Source organism: Dasypus novemcinctus, chromosome 14 (assembly GCF_030445035.2).
Source record: "Dasypus novemcinctus isolate mDasNov1 chromosome 14, mDasNov1.1.hap2, whole genome shotgun sequence".
Classification (NCBI taxonomy): Eukaryota; Metazoa; Chordata; class Mammalia; order Cingulata; family Dasypodidae; genus Dasypus; species Dasypus novemcinctus.
In genome coordinates this window covers 30,269,605-30,295,176 of record NC_080686.1, presented here as the reverse complement: position 1 = coordinate 30,295,176, position 25,572 = coordinate 30,269,605, and the positions used below count along the sequence as shown (strand labels likewise).

Below are 25,572 nucleotides of genomic sequence, written 5' to 3'. Positions count from 1 at the left end.
AGGAAGGGAGCTGGGTAAAAAATAACCCAGGGGAAAACAGAGTGAGAATGAGCTAAGGAAAATATTCTGAACAAAGAAGTTTTTAATACACCTTTTCAAATACTTCCTTTTACGTTTGCCACCGTGAGCTCCTCAGTGTTGGGTCCCTCCACCTTCTAATTTGTACATTGTCCGTCATTTTAAAGTCAGGGATTGCAGAGATTAAACAATTCCTTTTTAATGATGTCTTTACAGAGAGTCACACAGGGACCTCCTTGTCATTTCCAACTGAGCTCATCCTCTTTCTGGAACTTCTGAATGGGCATCAGAGCCAGACTATGTCATTACCCATGGAATTAGACTGAGAGGAGGATTTGCTTTCTTTACCTCAGAGATCCTGATGAATGCAGGATCAAAGAATTCCAGGAGAATAAAATGTTATTTTAAAGCAGTTCAGAGTGAGCACTTGAAATAATTTAAGCGGCCAACCATAATGTGGTTTTAGAATTAATCTCCAGAGGGTCTTATATACTCATCTTTTTCCATCAAAAATTTTTGTCCTGATGTCTAGCAACGTATTTCACAATAGGCATTCTCTTTTCAGCCCATCAGAGCAAGTGAAATCACAAGAATCATGTCAATGGTAAAGCAAGACTCGTTTTCAGGGACTTTACACGCTATTCTATTTGGATGACAGCGGCCAAGAGATTTGCATATGCCTTTTGTCAGGTATCTAATTTTATACAGTAGGTACATCTTAGGACTCTGCTTTTTGGGATGATCAGATTGTAACACTGTGCAATAAGAATTCCTGTTACAACAAAGAAACCTCAGGCACATTCAAAGACAGCATGGTTGAAATACAACAGACCATTTTAGATGTTTGAGATACGAATCACTCTGACTGTCTGAATGTCTTATCTAATTTGATCTTGCCGATTGTATTGTGATGATGGGACAAGCATCAGCCTGTTCTATAGAAAGAGCAGAAAGGTGAAATCATTTGCCTTAAGTTTCATAGCTGGTAATGTAAAAACTAGTGCTGGAATCTAAAGTGCCAAAGCAAAAAATCAGAAGGGTCCTGCCACTTGTCGTTGTAAGCACTCAGGGCCTGGGGTAATGTGGAACAGAAAGAGACCAGTTTAGCTGTCAGAAGAATTGCATGATGCCTACAGAATCCTATTTCTAGTCTCAGCACAAGAAGGAATGATCACAAAGACAATTTTCTAGATTGGCATTATCCTACATAAAACTCTCTTCAATTACTCTCAATCGTGTTCCACCCCATATATCATAACAGGAAGAGGTGTGGGGGCTGGAGGTATATCAGCATGAGGCTGAAGGTTTCTGTAAGCACCAGCACTTCTAGCCTCCTTCCATAGTCTGTGCACCATATAAACAGGGCCATTCACACTGCAGAAATCTCCCACTATTCTAGATTCTGGCATTCCATAATATTTTAAATCTGTGCTTCATCCCAGCATTCAGTACCCATACATAAAAAAATCCTATATGACATCAGTTTTATTTACCAAATAAGGAAAACAAAGTACCAGGTAAGAAGGCTCTAAAAATTCATCTGAGGAAGAAGGTATTGAAAAGCAAAGACTTTTTGTATAATCATGAAACCATTCAGCTGCATGTAAGTTCTTTTTGGTGAGACAAAGAATAGATTTAGTTTTTGCCTTGGAACATAGCTGACAACAATTCTTTGAATATTGGGCTTCTGTGCAGTTAATTTTAGACTGCTAATAATAGCATTCTCTCACTGATGATTCTTAATTAAACTTACTCCTGAGCCACTGGAGTGGCATTTTTAAATGCCAAAAAATCTGTATCCTTAGAATATTCTTCCAGAAGTCTTTGGCTTATAAGAGCCTGAAAAGATTATTCCCCACTCTCACACTGCAGGTTGCCACTCCTATACATTAATATTTACCAAACTGGCCCTGGCAAGCATCCTGCCAACCCACCAAGAGTATTTAAAGCAAACACACACAAAACCATGTCTTGATCCTTATACGTGAACATTGTACACTGTCTCCCATCCTCCTTTTCTTCATGGATTTTTACAGTGCCTCCCCTCTTCCTCCAAGTGAGCCTTGATAGGCATGACCTGCTCAGCATGAAGCATTCCTGTTATCAAGACTGGGCATAGGGAACGGAGGTGGCTCAAGCCATTGAGTGCCCCCCTCCCACATGGGAGGTCCCAGGTTCAGTTCCTGGTGCCTCCTGGAAAAAGATGAGCACAAAACGGACAGACACAGAAAGCAGACAGCACAAACAATGGCAGGGGGGAGGGAGAGATAAAGAAATATTAAAAAAAAAATTTTTTTTAAAGAGTGAGCATAGCACTTTACTGGGTCCAAGCAGGTCAAGTTCTGGATTTTTTCATTGATTGGCTGTAAAACAAAAGTGTTCCCTTCTTCTTGACAATGTGGTGTATGGATGTGATGACTGGGATTGCTGAGCCATTTTGCAACAGCCAGCCCGAGTGAACCAAAGAATGCAGAGCCAAGAAAATTACAGAGAAATGGAGCTGTAGTCCGATCAAACTCTAATAACCTATTGCTAAACTTATTTACACAAGCAAATAAGTTTCCATTATGGTTTACTCCAATTTGAATTGGGGTTTCTCTCAATTAGAAACCAAAAGCATCCTAATTAATAAAGTGATTATGCAAACAATTAGTATTTCTTGACCCCTGACAGAAGTGTTTCAGACTTGGTTATATTTCTAGCACTCACTGCCAGGGAAAAAAAAGGAAGGTCAGTATTTCTTCCAGGAAAGGGGCTCAAAACCCTAAACCACCAAACCTCATACATAGAGTCCTCAGTAACATTTAAAACAGGAAATAAAGAAGTGAATATTAAAAGACTTTGGAGACTTCCTAGCTTGGTCACATGGAGAAAAATGAAGAAAGCTGACTTCATCTGCCCAAACCTCACTATACTTTGCTGGTTCTTTGTCCTCATTTCCTTTCAGCTGGTGCTACTCCTTGGCTGTTTGGAGGTTTGCCATTCTGCCATGTTTCCTTTCCTTCCCTTTCCTTTTCCTTGTCTTTATGGTATTCACCATGATTGCCATGCAAAGAGCTTTTTGACAGAGAGAAATTTTTAGATTCAATAGAACTAGTCATGGGCGATAAGAAGCATACAGCTGTCACATTGGCCATTGCTTAGACAGATTTAAATGTTGTTGAGTGAACTAGTAACAAGTTAATCTTTGTACGACACTGAATAACCCTTGAAAAATTCAGCCCTAATTCTCAATGCTATTGGGCATAAACAGATAATCATTGCCATTTCTTCAAAAAGTTGGAAATAATTAACCAAAACTACCATAAAGTATAGCCAATTAATAAATCATACGACTAAATGAAATAATAAATGTAAAGCACTGAGAACAAAGCTTGCTAATAGTAAGAATGTAAACTATTGTTATCATTTATTGTTAGGATTGAAGTAAATATCAGACATTACAATTGAACAAGTTCCATTTAGATTATTCAACTTGGGCAATAGCCTAATTATCCTTCACAAAAATGGCCAAGTCCAAATTCACATTGCATTTAGATGCCTTCAATATAACTCGCAATAAATTCTACATTCTTTGACAACACCCCAAAGATTTTTTAAGCATAGAAAAGATTGGAATTTAGGCATTAGTTTTATGAAGCTATCTTAGTCTTTGGAAAAAAAAAAAGTCAATGCCTGGACTCCCGATTTTGCATTCTGTTAATGGTACATCCATCATGAGGTAAAACATAATCACCTCCAAAGATATAAAGATCTTTGAAATATATTTCAGTATATGTGCATTTACCAATAAATTCCCTCCCAAACCAAATTAAAATCATAGAAAAAGAAAATCCCCAAACTGAGGAACACATTTGGCAAGAATCTAAATAGATCCCACTTTTATTTCCCAGTTTAATTGATCATATTTCCCAGCTGTTTTAACAGTCATTTCAACCAACTCTTGTTTTGAATTCAAAAATGAAAGGCTAATTTAGAAAGCTGGCTCACATCTTCCAAGGGAGCTTCTCCACAGCTTTCTATTGCTACTTCATCTGTTTAACACACGAAAAGAAAAAAAAAATTTCTGTATGAAGAATTTCCAAGTAAACTTCCCTAAGAGTTCTTATAGAGTTAAAGACTCATTAAACACCACAGACGCTATTTTTTCCTAGGGGTGGGGTGGATAATGGATTGGCTCAATCAACATCTCTTCCAACCTCCTCCAAGTGTGCCCTTCTGGCCAGCAGAGACCACAAACACCCAAGCCCCTGGCAGCTAGGGTTCTAGATTTGATTTATTTTCCACCTGCTAAAGACCCAGATTTGGAAATGAGTATACTGGGAGAGAGGCAGTGTGATACCGAAACCAGCATTCTATGTATGAGGTATGTCTAACAGCTTTGCAGCAATGCTGTTCTCTTCCTGACTCTTCAGCTCTGTATATGATTTCTACCGAACACTCAAATCCTAATTTTAGAAACAGAATGAAGGAACAACTAAGAAAAGAGTCTGGCAAACAACTTCTGGGAGACTCAAATCCTATTTCTGACACTTCATCTATTCTCTGAACAGTCTCACAGACAGGCTATACAAGTGAAATGAGTATCAAGGTTTTAAATACTAACCAAATGTCGTTGATGCCTAAATTTACATCTCTAGCCCTCACCTGCTAATCCCTATGCTCATATATCCAGTGATTCCTGAACATCATCATATGGATGTCTGACAACATCTCAAGCTTAGCATGTCCATGCACACACAAAATAGGAGCTTGATATTTCCTGCCAAACCTCCCTCGGTCTTGTCTCAGTTGGAGACCAAAAGGTAGGAGTCACTGTGGTTCCTCTCTCCCTGAAATCTACAGCTTTATAAATTCAGCAGTGAATTACTTTTGGCTCTACCAGTATTATGTCCTGAGTCCAACCCTTCTGTCCCACTTATTTAGAGAAGCTATTTCTATTCTAGACTGTGGCAACCTTCTCCTGACTGGTCACTCTGCTTTCTCCTTTATCTTCCCTTCCCCCATAGTCCGTGCTCCCCGCAGCAACCAGAGTGAACATTTAAAAATGAAAATCAGGGCAGTGGATGTAGCTCAAGTGGCTGAGTGCCTACTTCCCATGTATGGGGTCCTGTGTCCAATCCCTAGTACCTCATAAAAAATAAAAATAAAAATCAGATCTCATTGTCCTGGTTAAAACCCTCTAAGAACTTCCTGTTATACTCAGCATAACAGCCAAACTCCCTCCCAAACTCTACCATGTGATTTTCCCTGGCCTCCCTCCCCAATATGGCCTCTTTCCACTCAACCACTTGTTCACCAAGTGACAGACATGTTGACTGTCTTTCTAACAAACAAGTCAAGTGTTCTCACTCAGGACCTTTGCACTTGTGTTTTCTTGCATAGAGCTCTTAACATGCACTTCCCACGATTCTTTCCCTGCCTGGATCCTTATCACCCAGGTTTTACATCAAAAGTTGAATTAGAGTACACTTCCTTAACTGCCCTCTCCAGTCTAAAGCAGCATGCATACCCTGTTGGGGATTGAATCATGTCTCCCACAAACGCCATGTTCAGGTCCTAGCCCTGGTCCTGTGGGTGTGAACCTATCTGTACATAGGACCTCTGAAGATGTTATTGGGTAAGGTGTGCCTAGACTGAATGAGGGTAAGCCTTCATTCAATATGGCTGAAGTCCTTACAAGCAAAGGAAATTCAACATGGATGGTGAAGTCATAGGAGAAGCAAGAAGCTGGAAATCAGAAGAACCTGGAAGAGAAAGAGAAGACAGATGCCTTGCCATGTGATGGAAAAGCTGAGGGACCCCAAAGATGACTAGCCAACCAGAACATACCAACCCAGGAGGACGCAAGCTGCTGAAACTAGCCTCTGAAACTGAGCTAATAAATTCCTGTTGTTAAGCTAATAAATTTTATTATATTTATTTTAGCAGCTGGGAAACTAAAACATTCCCCATTCCAGTTACTGTCTAATTACCTTCTACTTTATTTATAGCCCTTATCCAAAATGTTATGGTTTATTCATTTGTCTTTCTCCACAACTATAATGTAAGCTAGATGACAATAGAAAATTTACTATCTTATTCATTGCTCTATTCCCAGCATATAGAAAAAATGCCACTCGTAAATATTTGTTAAATGAACAAATATTCTCTTTACCCATCAGTGTATAAAATTAAATCATGATAATAATATTTTAAAATAAGAACTCTGAACTCCTCTCACAACTTCAAGAGCGTTCTTCCTTCCTTGGATATTCTCCTGACAATTCCACACTTCCAGGGAGAAGTTACCATATGCTCAAGGGGAGAACTAGAATCCAGTTCCATAGACTAATGTTCCCTACTCATATCCTCTAAAATAATTCTGGGGGGAAAAAAAATGTATTCCTTGCCTGTTTTTGTTTAACCTGATATAAGTAAGTCTTGGAAAAATTGAAATATTGAAAACTTCATTACATTTATTCCAGCACAGGAATTTTTTACAAAAAGATGTTCTCAAATGCTTTAAAATATACTTTTTTCTCTCCTAAAGCTGTAGATTGACCCCATTCGGGGAATCTGTATCGTGTTACCTAATTGGCAAAGACCATCTTCATTGTTAAACTGATCAGCCAAATCAGCCTTAACATTCTATCAGGGGAGCCTGCCTTCATCTTTTAATTCATACTTTTGTGTTGATATACAGCCTCTTTACAACTTTCTACCTCCTTAAATTGAATTCTAGTATATGAGTGAAGAAGGCACAAAGACTTGCCATAAATTTGTTGCCTAGATGAAATATGTACCATAATATGCAATATTTTTTTACCAAAGTACTCTTTGCTTACTCTTAGGGGACTCACCTTCAGGAGCAATGCATTTTCTTATTAGTAGTCATGTAGTAGAAGAGACTAGGTAAATTGTCATCACCTTGTTCCCCAATCTATAATATATCTGAATATAGATTAGCCCATTCTATTTCTAACAGCATACTTATCCTCACTGTAAATATGTAAAATAAAATAGAGTATGTGTACATATGGACGTACAACACAAAGTACAAGATACAGCATCTAAGACACAGTGTACGATAATTATTCTATGATATAACAGGCAAAGGCCTGGAATCCTAGTGCAGGTGTATGGTGCCTTGATAAAAGAAGGCTTTGCTAACACCTGTTTTATTTTAATAGCTTTATTGAGATGGAATTCAACACACCCATTGAGTGTACACTTTACCCATTTACAATGTACAATTGGCTCTTATATTCACAGAGTTGTACATCTATTCCCACAATCAATTTTAGGCAATTTACATCACTGCAAAAGAAAGCCCTGTACCCTTTATCATCACCGCCCCCAATCTCCCCAACCCCCAAGCCTCAGCAACCATTAATCTATTTCTGTCTTATGGGTTTGCCTATTCTGAATATTTTATATAAACGGAAACATACATTATGTGGCCTTTTGTGTCTGGCTTCTCTCATTTAGCATAATGTTTTCAAGGTTCATCCATACTGTAGCACGGGCCAGAACTTCATTTCTTTTTATTGTGGAAGGTAATGGAATATATTTCAGCATTTTATTTACCCATCATTGGCTGATGAACATTTAGGTTATTTCCATTTTGCGGCTATTATGAATAATGCTGCTATGAACATCTGTGTACAGGTTTTAGGGAGGACATAGGCTTTCTTTTTTTATGTCATATTTTATTTTTATTATCTATATTTACAGAAGTTTTAGATTACATAAATGTCACATCAAAAATATTGGGTATTCCTATATACCCCATCCTTCCCCTCCCACACTTTCCTGAATTAACATCTTTCATTAGTATGGTGTATTTGTTAATATTGATGAACACATATTGAAGCATTGCTATTAACCATGGCCTTTATTATAGTTTACATTATGGTTTACACTTTGCATCACACAATTGTATAGGTTTTGACGAAATGTAAAATGACCTGTATCCATAATTGCAGTATCATGCAGAATAATTCTAACGTCCAAGAAATGTCGCATATTATACTTATTCTTCCCTCTCCCTCCTTTCAGAACCTCTGGCAACTACTGTCTTTATATCAATGTTCAAAGTTCTTCCATTTCTAGAATAGTAATGTCTACTTTAGTCCATAGTTGCATTTCTCTAAGATATGTATCTAAGAGTAGAATTGCTGAACCATATGGTAACTCTGTTTAACCATTTGAGAAAGACTTTTCCAAGGCAGCTGTACCATTTTACATTCCTGCCAAGAGTATACGAGGGTTCAGATTGATTTCTAATAGACTTTTAAAAATGGTACTATTAACTATTGTCCTTAGTTTACATTAGGTATATTTTTCCATATACCACCCTATTATTAACACTTTGTATAGGGTTGTATATTTGTTATAATGAAAAAACATTCTTATACTTGTACTGTTAACTATTGTCCATCATGTAAAATAGGGTATGCTGTGTTAAACAGCTCTATATTTTATTTTTTCATTTTTATTCTAGTAATGTATATTAATGAAAGTTTCCCCATTTAACCACATTCCCCTACATATTTCAGTGCTGTTAATTGTACTCAGAATAATGTGCTCCCATCATCACCATCCATATTTGGACATTTCCCGCCAGCCTAATTCGAAATTCTGTACATATTAAGCATGAACTCCCCATTCTTTATCCCCCATCTATCCCCTGGTAATACATATTCCAGATTCTACCTCTATGAGTTTGCTTATTCTAATTAATTCATATAAGTGAGATCATACAATATTTGTCCTTTTGTGTCTAGCTTATTTCACTCAGCATAATGTTTTCAAGGTTCACCCATGTTGCTGCATGCACCAGGACTTCATTCCTATTTACAGTTGAATTTTGTTCCATGGTATGCATATACTGCATTTTGTTTAACCATTCATTGATTAATGGACACATGGGTTGCTTCCATTCTTTGGCAATTGTGAATAATGGCAATGTGAACATTGGTGTGCAAACACCTGTCTGAGTGCCTGCTTCTGGGTATATACCTAGTAACTGGGTTGCTGGGTCATATGATAATTCTATACTTAGCTTCCTGAGGAGCCACCAAACTGTCTTCCACAGTGGCTGCACCATTTTACATTTCCACCAGCAAAAATAAGTGTTCATATTTCTCCATACCCTCCCCAGCACTTCTAGTTTTCTCTTTTGTTAATAGTGGCCATCATAGAAGGTGTGAAATATCTGTTTGTGGTTTTGATTTGCATTTCTCTAATAACTAGTGATGTTGAACATATTTTCATGTTCTTTATAGTCATTTGTATATCCTCTTGGGAGAAATGTTTATTAAAGTATTTTTCCCCCTTTTTTTTTTTTTTTTTGCTTTTTAAAAAAATTTATTGGAATATATCACTCATACATAAACGTACATAAACAATAAGTGTATAATAGTTGTGAACTTACAAAAAAACATATATAACATCAAACAAACATATGTAACATCTAACCCTACCACCAATAACTTGCATTGTTTTTAACCTTTTTAACTAATGATTAAAGAGTAGTGTCAAAATATTACTACTAAACATTTCCCCCTATCCAATCCTTTTATTATTATCTTTATATCATTTATATATGAACATATATAAACAAGTGTATAGTAAAAGTTGTGAACTTACAAACAGACATGCATAACATCATACAGGGGTGCCATGCATCAACCTTCCACCAACACCTTGCATTGTCATGAGATGTTTGTTACAAATTATGAAAGAATATTGTCAAAATCTTACTACTAATCATAGTCCTTATCTTATATTTGGTGTGTTTTTCCCCCAACCTACCCTATTATTTTTTAAATATTTTTTTTATGACAGAAGTTGTAAACTTATTTTAAAAAATCATGCACATGTGCAGAATTCCTAAACATCACCCCTCCATCAACACACCACAATGTGGTGTGTCATTTGCTACAAATAAAATAATATCATCCGGCGAGGAGGCCGTGCCAGCAACAGCAATGAAGGCGGAGTCGGTGCTCCAAGTGGTGGAGAAGCTGCAGGCGCTGCCTGGCCGCGAACCCCGACCCCAAGAAGCTTTTGAAATACCTGAAGAAACTCTCTCTCTTGCCTATTACAGTAGACATTCTTGCGGAGACTAGGGTCGGAAAAACAGTGAATAGCTTGCGAAAACGTGAGCACGTTGGAAACTTTGCCAGGGACTTAGTGGCCCAGTGGAAAAAGTTGGTTCCTGTTGAACAGAGCACTGAGCCTGAGGAACAGGACTATGAGAAGAGTAATTCCCGAAAGTGCCCCAGGGATGCTCTTCAGAAGGAGGAAGAGATGGAGGGAGACTACCAAGAAAACTAGAAAGCTTCTGGTAGCCGATCTTACCACCCTGATCACAGACAGAAAAAGCACAGAAAACTCTCAGAGCTGGAGAGGGCTCACAAAGACTCTCACAGTCTTGAAAGGAGAGACGAGAGAAAGAGGTGCCAGAGAGTCTCACCAGCTTATTCTTCAGACCATGAGTCTTCTGATTATGGCCATGTTCAGTCCCCTCCATCTTCTTCTAGTCCTCATCAGATGTATGTAGACCATTCCAGATCCCCTGAGGAGGCTCACGAGCCCATCATTTCACACCAGAAACCTGGAAAAGGCCACAGTAATGCCTTATAGGACAGACTGGGGGCCAGTCAAGAACACACTTGAGTGAGCCCCAGAGTAAAGGGGTTGTGAGCCAAAACAAAGAGCACAGATCTTCCTACAAGAAAAAACGCCCTGTGGATGCCAAGGGAGATGAGAAGTCCTCTGCTATGAGCAGTGAGAAATCACACAAGGTCATCTCCAAAGAGGAGAACCGAAGGCCACCCTCAGGGGAGAGCACAAAGAAGAAACACTCTCTAGTGCTGCCAAAAAAGAGAAGGAAAGAGAGAGCAGCAGCAGCAAGAAGACGTTTTTACCTCCCCTGGAGTTTGCTTCAGACAACCATCTTAACAAGCCAAAGCACAAAGACTCAGAGAAAACCGAATGAGACAAAAACAAGTGAAGTCTAGACAGCTTAGAGCTAGGAAGGGAGACAGGAGACCTGTTACCCAAGGTGGAAGAGAAGGTTTCTAGCACTCTAAAGACTCAAGAAGGGAAACAAAAAACTTCTAATTTGGATAGAAAGTCAGTGGGCCCCCTCCCTAAAGTTGAGGATGCAGATATGGATGACGAATTTGAGCAGCCCACCATGTCTTTCGAGTCATATCTCAGCTATGACCAGCCCCGGAAGAAAAAGAAAAAGATTGTGAAAACATCAGTGACTCCACTTGGAGAAAAAGGACCTAAAAAAACTGATTCTAAAAGCACTAGTAAAACCTTGGACTTGGTTCAGAAGTTACCTAAGGTGAATGAAAGCAAATCAGAGAAGTCATAGCTGCCTGGAGCCGATTCAGCCAAGCTGAAAAAGGTCCCCACCAATTCATTGCCAGTGTTGCCTTTACCCATGATACAGGCCAATTACCGTCCACTTCCTTCCCTTGAATCAATATCCTCCTTCCAACCAAAGTGAAAAACAGTCTCTTCATCCCAGGAAGAGGAAGAAGCTGGATTTACTGGGTGCAGAATGAATTCTAAGAGGCAGGTGTATTCTGGTTCCAAGTGTGCCTATCTCCCCAAAATGATGACCTTGCCCCAGCAGTGCATCCGAGTACTTAAAAACAATATTGATTAAATCTTTGAAGTGGGAGGAGTCCCATATTCTGTTCTTGAACCTGTTTTGGAGAGGTGTACACCTGATCAGCTATATCGCATTGAGAAATACAATCACGTATTAATTGAAGAAACAGATCAATTATGGAAAATTCATTGTCACCGAGACTTCAAGGACGAAAGGCCAGAAGAGTATGAGTCATGGCGGGAAATGTACCTGCGGCTTCAGGATGCCCAAGAACAGCGGCTGCGAGTACTGACAAAGACTGTCCCACCTGCACATGCCAGTAAGCCCAAAGGCCGACAAGCAAAGATGGCTTTTGTCAACTCTGTAGCCAAGCCACCTCGTGATGTTCGAAGAAGGCAGGAGAAGTTTGGAACAGGAGTAGCAGCTGTCCCTGAAAAAATCAAGATCAAGCCAGCCCCGTACCCCACAGGAGGCAGCCATGCTCCCTCGAGCAGCAACAACTTTAACCCCAGCACCGAGGAGCTGGCCTAGGATGGCCCAAGCACCAGCAGTGCCCACTTGGCGTCAGTGGTCAGCAGCACTGTTTCCTACGATTCTAGGAGACCGACTGTGAAGAAAATTGCCCCAATGATGGCCAAGACAATTAAAGCTTTCAAGAACAGATTCTCCTGACGATAAACTGAAGACCTGCCTTGGAGATGGAATTGGTGGGGAGAGGGGTTGGGGAATACAAGGGACAATTGGGGTTGGGGAGTGGAACTTCAAAGGAGACCAGAATCTTTTGTTTTGTGGAACTTTTTGGTCTCTGAAGGCTGCTGCACAGTTTCCAGGTGTTGTGCCTGTGAACCTGTGTACACAGACACTGCCTCCCTGCCTGGAGAACTTTTCAGAATTCTGAAGATGTGAAGCCTCAGGCTCACTGAGGATTTTAAGGTCAATGATACTTTTGTTGTTAACTAGCCTCTTTGTGAACTATAAGACATAGTTTTAATTAATAAATATTGTCCCCAGATTGTATTTATATTTTTAAAAAATAATATCATCTGATTGTTACCATGTCCATAGTGTACATTTGGCTCACATTTTCCATACTGCCTCAGTATCAACACAGTACATCTTTCACATAGATACAAGAATATTATATTATTACTACTAACCACAGTCCATAGGTCACTCCAGCTATATTTTTCCCATGCTTCTCCACATTCCCAACACCCTGCATTAGTGATATACATTTGTTCTAGCTAACAAAGGACACTCTTGCATCTGTACTATCAACCACAATTCTCATCTACCTCTTGGTTTACTGTGCTATTCAGTTCCTAGATTATTCTCTAGCGTTCTGTCACTTGGCATTTACATAACTAGACTACCATTTTCAGTCACATCCCCATTTATAAACTAGCTGTTACTGTGTGTTACCATCCACTCTATACATTTCCACACTTTTACAGTAAAGCTAATTAAAACGTCTACATACATTAAACATTAGTAGTCCACTCAATCCTTCTCTTATCTCCATTAAGAATCCACCACCTACCACCAGGTCTTGAAGATATTTTCCAATAATTTCTTTTAGACGTTTTATGGTTCTTTTATTTTTAGGTTTTTGATCCATTTTGAGTTAATTTTTTGATAAGGTGTGAGATAGGGGTCCTCTTTCCTTCTTTCAGCTATGGCTGTCCAATTCTTTCAGCACCATTTGTTGAATGGATTGTTCTGCCCGGGCTGTGTGAGTTTGACAGGTTAGTCAAAAATCACTTGACCATACCTGTGAGGGTCTGTTTCTGAACCATAAATTTGGTTCCATTGGTCTATTGTGTCTGTCTTTAAGCCAGTACCATGCTGTTTTTACCACTATAGGTAGATATTATGATTTAAAGTCTGGAGATGAGGGTTCACGTTTCCTTTTTATGATGTTTCTGGCTATTCAGGACTCCTTACCCTTCCAAATAAATTTAATGACTGTGTTTTCAGTTTTTTCTTTAATGCTGGTGGAATTTTTTATCAGGATTGCTTTAAATCTGTATATCACTTTGAGTAAAATTGACATCTATCTTAATGATATTTAGTCTTCTAATCCATGAGCATGGAATGTTCTTCCAGTTATTTAGGGCTTTTTAAATTTGTTTTAACATTGAGTTGCAGTTTTCTGAATACAAATGCTTTACATTATTGGTTAAATTTATTCTGACTGTTTGAGTTTTATCTGTCATATATTATTTTCACCACTCTTTTGACACTTTTGGTTACTTTTATTGATATAATCTTCATTTCTAGACTCTCTTCCAGACCCCTCTCTCCTGTCTTTTCTTTTCAGGCTCTAGCACACTCTTTACTATTTCCTGAAAATCTGGTCTCTTCCTTAGAAATTCTCTCAGTTTCTGTTTATCTATGAATATTCTAATTTCACCCTCATTTTTTTAAAGACAGTCTTGCTGGATATAAAATTCTTGGCTGGAAGTTTTTTCTTGTAGTTTCTTAAATATATCAGACCACCGTCTTCTTGCCTCCAAGGTTTCTGGTGAGAAATCAGCACTTAATCTTATTGGATATCCCTTATATGTTATGCATTGCTTTTCTCTTCCTGCTCTCAGAATTCTCTCTTTGTCTTTGGCCTTTGATATTCTGATAAGTGTGTGTCTTGGAGTTGGTCTATTCAGATTTTTTTGGATGGGAGTACATTGTGCTTTTTGGACAGGGAAATCTATGGCCTTCAATGGGGTTGGGAAATTTTCTACCATTATTTCTTCAAATATTCCTTCTGCCCCTTTTTCTTTCTCTTCTCCTTCTGGGACACCCATGGGACATATGTTTGCACACCTTTTGCTGTCATTTAGTTCCCTGAGACCTTGTCCAGTTTTTTCCATTCTTCATCTGTTCTTTTTTATGTTTACTTTCTGAGGCCATTTCTTCAAGCTCACCAATCCTTTCTTCTGCCTCCTCAAATTTGCTATTATTTGATTCCAGTGTGTTTTAAATTTCATTTATTGAACCTTTCATTCCCATAAGATCTGCTATTTTTCTATATATGCTTTCAAATTCTTTGTGCTCATCCAATGTCTTCTTAATATCCTTAATCTCTTTAGCCATCTCATTGAATTTGTTAAGGAGATTTGTTTGAACATCTATAATCAGTTGTCTCAACCCTTTTATGTCATCTGGAGGCTTATCTTATTCCTTTAACTGGGCCATGACTTCCTGTTTCTTGGTGTGGATTGTATTTTTTTGTTGGTGTCTTTGCTTACTAGAGTATTTATTCTGGGTGCAATTTTTCTCTTTAGTGTAGGGCTTCCTCTCCTTTCTCCGTTGATGATTGTGCAATAGGAGCCAAGCATGTAGGTGGTGCTATAAGCTGTGAAGGCTCAAGCTGCCCTCATTGCACCAGGGACCAATGAAACTACTTCCAACTTTCTCCTTTGTCAGGGGTAGGGACAGAGTCACAACTAAGTGGAATAATCTGAGTGCAGGCTTAGACTGTGGTTGCCCAGAGACTGATGAAGCTTTACATCCCTTTCTTCCCTGCCTGGGGCAGGGATGGAACTGCAGGTGTGGGCAGCAATCTAGGCAGCGCAGGTCCAAGATGACCGTAGTTGCCCTGGTAGACTTCTGATATTCAATCTATGTCAGCCAAAGTTACCTGTAGTTACCTATATCAGCTGGTGCAGGGCTCCTCCGTCTCCTCCCTGCCAGAGGTGGGGCTGAAGCCTAGGCGAGCTGCAGGCTGATCTGTGTGAAAGAAACTGGTTCTTGCCAACACTGAGAGTTTCAGTCAGCCCAGCTTCCCCTCAGGCTGGGGGTGGAGTCAGAATGGCAGCTACTGGCCTCTTTCTGACTTGGGGTGGTTCTCACCCCAGGTGTTCCCAGGGCTATATCTTAGCCAGCCAAGTCTACCAATCAGTAGCCAAAATTAGCAGCCAACTGTGTCCTTCTCCCCTATTTCTAGGAAATGGAGCTTCCAATTCCAGCCACAGAATAGCTCCAGGGCGGCTTGGGCTACCAGAGTAGGATAATCACTGGCCTCGGCGGCTTAGTCGGTAATTTCCCAGAGAGGCTGGCACAGGTCCCCGCAGCTTCCTCCCTGCTGGAGGTGACACTGGGTCTTAGGCTAGAACTGCAATATGATCTGGATGGAAAGAAGCTGGTTCCCACCAGCACTGGGATTTTCAGTCCATTCGGCTTCCCCCCGTGCCAGGCGCGGAGTTAAGATGGCGGCTCCTAGGGAACCGGACTTGGCCCAGTGGTTAGGGCGTCCGTCTACCACATGGGAGGTCTGCGGTTCAAACCCTGGGCCTCCTTGACCCGTGTGGAGCTGGCCCATGCGCAATGCTGATGCGCGCAAGGAGTGCCGTGCCACGCAGGGGTGTCCCCCGTGTAGGAGAGCCTCACGCACAAGGAGTGCGCCCCGAAGGGAGAGCCACCCAGCGCGAAAGAAAGTGCAGCCTGCCCAGGATTGGTGCCGCCCACACTTCCCGTGCCACTGATGACAACAGAAGCAGACAAAGAAACAAGACGCAGCAAATAGACACAGAGAACAGACAGCCGGGGGAGGGGGGAGAATTAAATAAATAAATCTTTAAAAAAAAAAAAAAAAAGTTGGCGGCTCCTGGCCTCTTTCTGGCTTGGACAGGCTCAAACTTTAGCTGTTCTCAGGATTATACTGTAGCCTGCTGAAGTTACTCATCAGTAGCTGTAATTGGTGCCCAACTGACTCTTCCTCCCCCATTTTTGGGAAGTGGAGCTTTCAATTCCAGCCACAGAACTGCTCCCGAGGTGGCTCATGCCTCCAGTGGAGGATGGGCACCGGCCTCCATGGCATGGAGCACTCTACTTATGAATCTTCTTTGCAGACAGGCAGTCTCCTCCTTCTACTCCTTCAAGGACATTGCAGGATGCTCTATTCATCTCCTGGAGCCCCCAAACAGGTGCTGCAGCTAGCTCCAGAAAGCTCTGGGTGTTTGCTAACTGCCCTGTAGGAGGAGCTGACTCTAGGTATTCCTTACTCTGCCACCATCTTGCAGGTTCCTCCTGCCCACTTTTTAATTGGGATGTTTGCCTTTTTATTTTTGAGTTGTAGGGTTTCTTTATATATTCTGGATTTTAAATTGTTTTTCAATATGTGGTTTCCAAATATTTTCTCCCATCAAGTAAGTTCTTTTCACTTTTGTGGCAGACTTTTGATGCACAAAAAGTTTTAATTTTGAGGAGGTTCCCATTGATCTGTTTCTTTAGTTGCTTGTGCCCTGGGTATAAAGTTCAAGAAATCATTTCCCAATACAAGATCCTGAAGATGCTTCCCTACATTTTTTCTAATTTTATAATCCCCATTCTTCTATTTAAGTCTTTGATCCATTTAGAGTTAATTTTTGTATATGGTGTGAGATATAGGTCCTCTTTCATTCCTTTGCATATGGGTATCCAAATCTCCCAGAACCATTTGTTGAAGAGATAATTCTGTCCCAACTGAGTGGACTTGCAGTGTTGTCAAAAAAGTCAGTTGGCCATAGATGTGAGGCTCTGTTTCTGAACTATCAATTCAATTCCATTGGTCAGTGTGTTTATCCTTGTGCCAATCCCATGCGGTTTTGACCACTGTAGCTTTGTAATATTCTTTAAAATCAGTACGTGTGAGGAGTCCTACTATGTTATTTCTTTCAAGATGTTTTTGTCTATTCAAGGTCTCTTAAACCTCCCTCCCCCCAATAAATTTGGCTTTTTCATTTCTGCAAAGAAGTCTTCTAGAATTTTGATTGGGATTGTATTGAATCTGTAAATCATTTTGTGTAGAGTTGACCTCCCAACGATATTCCACTACCCCCCTCCCAAGATGGCTACCTCATCTGTCTGCTTGCTGTGTCTACTCACTGTGTCTGCTCATTGTCTGTTCATCTTCTTTAGAAGGCTCCAGGAACTGAACCCAAGACCTCCCATGTGGGAGGCAGGCACCCAACCACTTGGGCCATGTCCAGTCCCCTCTAAATGATATTTAGTTTTCCAATCCATGAACACAAAATGTCCTTCCATTTATTTAGGTCTTCTTTGATTTCTTTTAGCAATGTTTTCCAGGTTTCTGTGTATAGGTCCTTTGCATCCTTGGTTAAATTAACTCCTGGGTATTTGATTCTTTTATTTGCTATTGTAGATGGAATCTCCTTGACTTCCTCCTCAGCATGCTAATTACTAATGTATAGAAACACTACTGCTGTTTGCATGTTAATTTTGTACCTCCACCATTTTGCTGAACTCATTTATTCATTTATTAGCTCTTATAGCTTTGTTGTAGATAAGACTTTCTATAAATAAGATCATGTCGTCTGCAAATAGTGAAAGTTTTATATCATCCTTTCCAATTTGGATGGCTTTTATTTCTTTTCCTAGTTGCTCTGTATAGAACTTCCAACGCAGTGTTGAATAACAGTGATAATAGTGGGCATCCTTGTCTGTTTCCAGATCTTAGAGGGAAGGAGTTCAGTCTTTCACCATTGAGTATGATATTAGCTGTGGATTGGTCATATATGCCCTTTATCATGTTGAGGATGTTCCCTTCTTTTCCTATTTTTTTTAAGTGTTTTTGTCAAGAAAGGATGCTGGATTTTGCCAAATGCCTTTTCTGTGTCAATTGAGATGATCATGGAGTTATTTTTCCCCTTTATTTTGTTAATGTGGTTTATACATAAATTGATTTTTTTCAGTTGAACCATGCTAGCATACCTGGGATAAAACCCACTTGATCATGGTGTATAATTATTTTAATGTGATGTTAGATTTGATTTGCAAGTATTTTGTTAAGGATGTTTATATTCATAAGAGAAATCAGTCTGTAATTTTTTCTTAAAGTATCTCTGTCTGGCTTTGATATTAAGGTGATATTATGCTTCATTGAGTGAATTAGGCAATGTTCCCAACTGTTCAATTTTGTGGATGAGTTTGAGCAGAATTGGCATTAATTCTTCTTGGAATGGTTGGTAGCATTCACCTGTTATGCCATCTGGTCCTGGGCTTTTCTGTGGGAGATTTTTGATGATTGATTCCATCCCTTTTTATAACTGGCCGGTTGATGTCTTCTGCTTCTTCTAGAGTCAGTGTAGGTTGTTCGTGTATTTCTAGAAATTCACCATTTCATCCAGGTTGTCTAATTTGTTGCATACAGTAGTTCATAGTATCCTTTTATTATCCATTTTATTTCTGTGGGGTCAGTAGTAATGGCCCTCCTCTCATTTCTGATTTTATTTATTTATATCTTCTCTCTTTTTTGCTTTGTCTGTCTAGCTAAGGGTTTACCAATTTTATTGATCTCTTTAAAATCAACTTTTGTTTTTTTTGATTGCTTCTATTTTGTTTTTGTTTGTTTGTTTTGTTTTGTTTCTGTTTCATTTATTTCTGCTTTAATCTTTGTAATTTCTTACCTTCACCCTTTTGGATTAGTTTTCTTCTCTTTTTCTAATTTCACTGGGCATGCAGTTGGGTCTTAGATTTTAGTGCACTCTTCTTTTTTAATGTAAGTATTTAGGGCTATATATTTCACCCTTAGCACCACCTTTGCTGCATTCCATAAATTGTTTGTTTTTTAATTTAAAAACTTATTATTTATAGCAATGCTACAAGTTAGACAATTAACAACTACAATAACAATAGATCTGCTTTGGTCAGTGATTACATCCCCCCCCCCCCCCCCCATTTTGTTTATTCCTCAATCCTGAGATCTTTGAGACAATGTCTTCTCTGACTGCTTTAGGCTGAGAAGGGACATTCATATTATGGGACAAAGGGATGAGATTGTTTTGCTTGCAGTTGAAGACACTCCTTGTTTTTGGGGTGGGGCTGGTCCAGTCTCATTGTTTTGTTGGTTATTCTGGGAAAGCCTGAAGAACTGGAAACTAGGCGTTTACTGTGCATCTACTAGGTTTCAGGGCTCAACCCTGAACAATCCAAAGCCTTTTAGTCTCTGAGAACTATATGTAATAGGTAAATAGAAAATTACAGACTAAGATAAATGGAGTAGAAGAATTTTGATTAGAGAAGTTAAAAATGATTATACCTGTGTTATATTGGGTAAATAGATTTCCATATATTCCCAGATAGGGCTTCCTGAAGGCTGTTGATTTCATAAGGCCATGTGTCTTGCCTATGTTGTCTGGATATCCTTAGGGCCCTCAGGACTACTTTTGTTTGAGGCTTTGTTTATTGTGGCATTTTATGAAGTCTAGCTGAGCTTGGCATAGTATAACCTCTTTGGAATGACCTCCCAATTCACTGAAATCTCTTAGCCATGAAAACTCTATTTTATTTAACATTTCCCCTTTGGGTCAAGTTCTTTCTCCATATGCTTCACTGATTAACACTTGGTTATAATCCTTCAGTGCCAGGTAGGCTCATCCCTTAGAGTCATGTCCCATGTCATGGGAAGGTAGTGAATTTACTTGCAAAGTTTGGCTTAGAGAAGGGTAATGTTTGAGTAACAAGTAGGTTTTCAGGGGGCAGCTCTTAGGCATTAATATACTTGGGCTTAATTTCATAATTACCAGAATAAGGTTTGTAAATGCAAGCCTTAAGATCTAGGGCTTGGCTTATTGGCCTATTTTCTTTTTTTAGGCAAGGCTTATATAATCCAGAGCTTTGTTGTTGTTATCTTATTTGAGAAAGTAGCAGGACTTCCCCAGAAGGAAAGTTTAATGTTTTGTTAGCTACTGAGTGGGTCTCTATCTAGAAAACATACCTATGGCAGCCAGGATACCTTTATGTCCAAGTTTTAATATGTTGTGTTCTTATTTTCATTTGTCTCAAGATATTTAGTGATTTCCCTTGCAAATTCTTCTTTGACCCACTGGTTAAGAGTGTGTTGCTTAATTTCCATATATCAGTGGATTTTCCAGTTTTCAGCCTGTTGTTGAGTTCCAGTTTTATTCCATTATGGTCAGAGAAGATGCTTTGTATAATCTTTCTAAATTTGAGACTTTTTTTTTTTTACTCAACATGTGGTCAATCTGGAGAATGATATGCACTTAAGAAGTATGTATATACTGATGTTTTGGGGTACAATGTTCTGTATATATCTGTAGGTCTAGTTCATTTATTATATTATTCAAATTCTCTGATTCCTTATTGATCTGCTCTCTAGGGTTCTATCTATTGATGAGAGTGATACACTGAAGTATCCAATTACTGTTGTAGAGGTGTCTGTTTTTCCTTTTAGTTTTGCCTGTGTTTACCTCATGTGTTTTAGTAGCATAAATATTTATGATGGATATTTCCTCTTGGTGGACTGCAGCTTTTATTTATTAATATAAAGTGTCCTTCTATGTTTCATGTAACAGTTTTTGACCTACCTGTTTTGTCTAGTATTAGTATAACTATCCCAGCTTTTTTTGGTTACTCTTTGCATGGAATATCTTTTCCAACCTTTCACTTTCAAACTGTTTGTTTCTTTGGGTATAAGGTAAGTGTTCTTAACTTTTTTTGTTCCACAGAACTCTCTGCCAGTCAGGTGAAAACCACAGACCCCTTACTAAGTCCACACTATACTGTGTATTATTTAATATATCACACCTGCACCAATACATCCCCACAAGATTAATGTTTTTTTGAATTTCAGTTCAAGCTCACAGATACCTTAAGAATGCTGATCCAAGGTGAGTCTCTTTTAAACAACATGTAGTTGGATCATACTTTTTTTATCCACTCTGCTACTTTGTATCTTTTAATTGGGGAATTTAATTGATTAACATTTAGTGTTACTACTATAAAAGCAGTACTTCAGCCATTTTGTCCTTTGGTTTTTATATGTCAAAAAAAATTTTTGTATCTTCCTTTATTGCAACATTCTTTTCTGTATACTTGATCTTTTGTGATGTATCTGACTGATCCCTTTCTCATTTTGTTTGTGTACCTTTTTTTATGCTTTCATTGTGATTGCTTTCAGACTTATATTCCACATCCTACATCTATAACCTACTAATGAAAAGATACCAACTTAGCTTCAAAAGCATAAATATTCTTTTTCCCTATATCTCTCTGTTTCCCACCTTTATGTTGTGGCAGATTTTCCCTTTTAGTATCTTAAATATATCATACCACTGCCTACTTGCCTCCATAGTTTCTTTTGAGAAATTGGCATTTAATCTTTTTGAGGCTCTCTTGGATGTGATGAATTGCTTTTCTCTTGCTGCTTTCAAAATTCTGTCATTATGCTTGGCATTTGACATTCTGATTAGTATATGTCTTGGAACAGATCTGTCCAGATTTATTCTGTTTGGAGTACATTGCACTTCTTGGACATGCATATTTACGTGCTTAATGAGAGTTAGGAAATTTTCAGCCATTACTTACTCAATATTCTTTCTCCCCCTTTTTCTTTCTCTTCTCCTTTGTGGGCACCCATGATATTTATCTTTGTGCACTTTGTGCTGTCCTTCAAATCCCAAGACACTCATAAATTTTTTTCTGTTCTTATCTCTATCTGTTCTTCTGACTGTGTGATTTCAGTTATCCTGTCTTCTAGTTCACTGATTCTTCTGTCTGTTCAAATCTGTTCTTGAATGCCTCTAGTGCATTTTTTTTTTACAAATTTTATAGGTACTTATTAATAATGCATGAATCTATCCAAAATGTACAATCAATGGCATTCAGTATGATCACATAGTTTTGCATTCATCATTTCAAGCATTTATAGAGCATTTTCATTGTTGCAGTAATAATAATAATAAACAAAAAACAACCAAATAAAACTCATCATCTTTCAATCTCTCTATGCTTCCCCACTGTACATAGCTGCTATTCTATTTCCTTCTCTCTAGTTTATTTGTATTTATATTTTGTACAGTCTTATATATGCAATATCACCCATATTTGTATTTTACATGAGTTTCCACTATGTTATACAGCCCCTTGTTACATTTTTTAGCTTTCCTTTTAGTGATATAAATGCCCATAAGCTTTCCCTTTCAACCACTATCATACCCATTTAATAGCTCTTGTCAGAAACGCCGTGATGTTTTCTCACCATTTCCATTCATTTCCAAAGATTTTACAAACAACCTTTTAAACAATTCTTCACAGATTAACCATCAGTTTTCCATTCTCTATCTTCATTCTATTTTCTGGTGACCTATGTTCTAATTATTAATTTGATAAGTTTACATAATATATTTAGTTCATAATAGTGCAGCCATACAGTATTTGTCCTTTTGTGTCTGGCTTGCTTCACTAAACATATCCTCCAGGTTCATCCCTGTCATATGCTTCATGTAGCAGTTTGGTATTATTTATGAATTTCAAAAATAGATATTGGATTATGTTTGTAAACTGGTCTGTTCCTCTGATCATATTATATTATAGTGTATTGGATTTAGAGGTTTCACTCTTATTTGATTAAATAATGATTAAGATTTTGATTTGGCCGTTTCAGTAGGATTTTGAGTCCCTATCCCCTTGGTGGGTGGGGACTCAGAGAAAATGACAAGGCAGAGGAGTTAGTTGGAGTTTTGATATTGGAGCCCTGAGAAGTAAACACACAGAGAAGCAGATACATGAGGAAAGAGAGATGGCTCCATTAGACATGGCAGAGGCCCTAGGAAGAGAGATGAGACATTTGCCTGACAATCTACAGCTGGCCTTGTGGAGAGAGCAGAGTGGATGAGCCCAGGGAGAAACTAGGCCAAGGAGAGAGATGGGACTCTTCTCAGCCTACAACTGATATTAGAAGAAGCTGGGACCATGGAGCCTTAAGAAAAGGGGAAGCCTTAACCCTTGCAGATGTTTGCAGCCATCTTGCTCCAATGTGTGGTCAATGACTTTAGGTGAGAAAGTACCTCTTATGGTACCTTGAGTTGGACTCTTTAGGGCCTTGTGACTGTAAGCTTCTACCTCAAATAAATACCCTTTATAAAAACCTAACAGATTTCTGATACATTGCATCAACATACCTTTGGCTGACTAATACACTTCATGACTTCATGTGTTTTTGCTGCTGCATGATATTTCATTGTGTGTATGCACCACGATTTCTTTATCAGTTCATCAGTTGATGGACACCTGTATTCTTTGCAACACTGGCAAATGTGAATAATCATGCTATGAACATTGGTGTGCAGATGTCTTTTTGTGTCACTACTCTCAGTTCTTCTGGGTATATACCTAGTAATGGTATTCCTGGATCTCATGGCAAGTCTATATTCAGCTTCCTTAGGAGCTGCCAAACAGTCCTCCAAAGTGGCTGTACCATTCTATATTCCCACCACCATTGAATAAGCATTGCTATCTCTCTACAACCTCTCCAACATTTACAGTTATCTAACTTTTTAATAGCAGCCAGTCTAATAGGTGTGAAATGGTGTCTTATTGATTTGAATTTCCCTGATTGCTAGTTCTTTTCCTGTATTTCTTTGCCATTTATATTTCTTCTTTGGACAATTGTCTTTTCAAGTCTTTTGCCCATTTTTTAATTGGGTTGTTCATCTTTTTAGTGTTGAGTTTTATGATCTCTTTATATATCATGGATATTAAACCCTTACTGGATATGTGATTGCCAAATATTTTCTCCCATTGAGTTGACTGCCTTTTCACCCTTTTGACAAAGTGCTTTGAAGTGCAAAAGTGTTAAATTTTGAGAAGGACCCATTTATCTATTTTTCCTTTTGTTGTGCATGCTTCGGCTGTAAGGTTTAAGAAACTACCTCCTACCAGAAGATCTTGAAGTTGTTTTCCTACATTTTCTCCTAGGAGTTTTATGGTTGTAGCTTTTATATTTATGTCGTGGATCCATTTCGAGTTAATTTTTGTGTAAGGTGTGAGGTAGGGGTCCTCTTTCTTTTGGGCATGGTTATCCAGTTATCCCAGCACCATTTGCTAAAGAGATTGTTCTGGACCAACTGGATGGGCTTAATAGCCTTGTCAAAAACTACTTGAGGGAAGTGGACTTGGCCCAGTGGTTAGGGTGTCCGTCTACCACATGGGAGGTCCGCGGTTCAAACCCCAGGCCTCCTTGACCTGAGTGGAGCTGGCCCATGTGCAGTGCTGATGCGCGCAAGGAGTGCCATGCCACACAGGGGTGTCCCTGCATAGGGAGCCCCACGCGCAAGGAATGCGCCCCATAAGGAGAGCCGCCCAGCGCGAAAGAAAGTGCAGCCTGCCCAGGAATGGTGCCACACACATGGGGAGCTGACACAACAAGATGACACAACAAAAAGAAACACAGATTCCCATGCCACTGACACAACAGAAGCAGACAAAGAAGAACACACAGCAGATGGACACAGAGAGCAGACAACTGGGGCAGGGCGGGGGGAAGAGGAGAGAAATAAAATAAATCTTTAAAAAACAAAAAAACTGCTTGACTGGAGATGCAAGGGTCTATTTCTGAGTTCTCAATTCAGTTCCATTGGTCAATCTGTCTTTATGCCAGTACCATGCTATTTTTACCACTGTAGCTAAGTAATATGCTTTAAAGTCTGGAAGTGAGAGTCCTCCAACTACGTTTTTCTCTTTTAAGACATTTTTGGCTATTTGGTCTCTCTTTTGTTGTGTCATCATCTTGCTGATGACTCACTTTTGAGGGCACTGGCTCACTGCATGGGCACTTGGCTTGCTGTGTAGGCACTTAGCTTGCTGTGTAGGCACTCGGCTTGCGACACAGGCACTGGCTTACCACGCAGGCACTGGCTTACCATGCAGGCACTGGCTTGCTATGCAGGCATGCTTTCTCTTCTTCTTTTTCACCAGGAGGATCCAGGGATAAAACCTGGTTCCTCCCATATGGTAGGCGGAAGCCCTATCCACTTGAGTCACATCCATTTCCCTCAGATTGTCTTTTTCGCGCACACCTTATTTTCTTAATATACTTTATCTTGGGAGTGGATGTGGCTTAAGCAGTTGAGTACCTGCTTCACACATGGAAGGCACAGGAAATGAAAAAACCAACTCAGGGGAGCCAATATCACTCA

At 39.2% G+C, this 25,572-nt stretch overlaps 1 protein-coding gene and 1 pseudogene across 2 annotated transcripts in view; both read left to right on the top strand.

The window, feature by feature from the left end:
• Positions 1-25,572, top strand: part of CPA6 (carboxypeptidase A6) — a 402,022-nt gene that overhangs the window by 81,834 nt on the left and 294,616 nt on the right. The window lies entirely within an intron of this gene.
• Positions 9,966-12,355, top strand: LOC101443426 (elongin-A-like; annotated as a pseudogene).